Genomic DNA, 1,867 nt, shown 5'->3' on the forward strand with positions numbered 1-1,867 from the left:
TAGCCCACGTGGGTGTCAGGCGATCAATTTACGCGCGTTTCTACCACGTGAGGCCTCGGCCTTGTGCTCGCGCCGTCGGGACCGGTCGAACGGGTAGTACGCGGATGTCGACACGGGTTCGGAGCGGGTATTTCGTAAGCCGGCCGTATCCCGAACACGGTAGCGCAATCGCTACTCTGCCTTCGCTGCGAGGGTCAGGAGTCGAACTTCTGCGTGCCCGGTGTCTAGATGACTCGAGGATAGCTCGAGGCCACAAAATCATGACCCCGATGTTGCCAAGCGGTTCGATGTAGGATAGGATTCTTACTGAAGGCCCGTGATGTCATGGTAGAGACAGCGTAACTACGATTTCTATTCTCTTCGTGTAAGTGGTGGACTCAGTCGAGCGATGTGACTCGCTTGCTAGGCCTGGTGAAAAAGGTGCTTTACCTTCTCGGTCCCGGCCTTTTATACCCACGGCGCCGGTAGTTCGTTATGAATATTGGCCCCACTCCACGGAGTAGTGGCACAGCGCCGCGGCGGCCGGGGCGCCAGATCGCAGTACTCGGGGCCTGGTTTCGAGTGCGCGCGTACCGGGGTGACAAGGGCGCGCGTACCGTTCGGTTGCAACCTCCCGCGCATCAGTAATCGTTTATGTAATATTTAAAAAAAGTGCGGGCGCACTGCACCTGTCATCGCCCCGCAGGTATTTGGCAAGGCGGCATCCGGCTGGTGTTTTGTCAGGCATCCGGCCGCTACCAGGTAATACGATGACGATGCATACTTTGGACTCGCATCGTTATAAATGATTTAGTACAATTTTGTCCAGCAGAGTGCAATATAAAAATGTTTACTGATACGTTAATATATGTAAAAGCTGAAAGCAGTACGGAAGTAGAAATGAAATTGAATACGATGTTACTTATAGTAGAAAAATGGATAAATGTAAATAAATTAAAAATGAATGCTACTAAAACAAAGTATATAATAATTAGAAATGTAAGAAAAGAATTGAAAAGAAATATCGAATTAAAATATCATGATGACATGCGATAGAACGAATGGAATTCATTAAGTATCTTGGCGTAATTATTGATAGTAAGCTCCGATTTGAGGAACACTGTGATTATATGCTAAAGAAAATAAGGAAAAGAATTAGATTTTTAATAGAATTGGTAGTGACATATCAGGTTATACTAGATGTATTGTTTATAAATCAATTATAGCGTCACACTTCGAGTATTGTGCAACGCTATTAATAGGTATGGGTGAAACTCAGCTAACAAAACTGCAAGTAGCGCAAAACCGCGCCATGAGAGTGATATTGCAACATGACAGATATACGAATGTCGAAAAATGTTGCAAGCGCTGCAGTTTGTCAGTCAAGCATAGATTGTATTACAATGTGTATATCTTTATTTTTAAAATATTAAATGGTATGATGCCGGAACATCTAGAAAATAAATTAGTTGTAATAAGAGATGTAAGCGAAAGACGAACAAGAAAATCGGAAAATATTAGAATAGATTTTAAAAAAACAAGAAGTGCACAAAAAAGTTTGTTCTATAAAGGTATTAAAATGTATGCCAAACCGACAGAATTGAAACAATGCGATAGACTTATAATATTTAAGCATATGTTAAAGAAATACATTATGTCTACGTTATCTATATTTTAAGATTCTTTTAAGACAGTTTGTTATATATTACGTATACAAATAGCTGAGAAAGCTAATAAATATCATTCATTCATTCTCTCTCTCTCTCTCTCTCTCTCTCTCTCTCTCTCTCTCTCTCTCTATCATATTAAAGATGCCTATATTGAAGATTCCTATATTTGATGCACATCTCAATAAGTAATGATTTTCTAAAATAAAGTAATTTCAAGC

Source organism: Wasmannia auropunctata, unplaced genomic scaffold (genome assembly GCF_000956235.1).
Source record: "Wasmannia auropunctata unplaced genomic scaffold, wasmannia.A_1.0 LD334201.1, whole genome shotgun sequence".
Taxonomy (NCBI): Eukaryota; Metazoa; Arthropoda; class Insecta; order Hymenoptera; family Formicidae; genus Wasmannia; species Wasmannia auropunctata.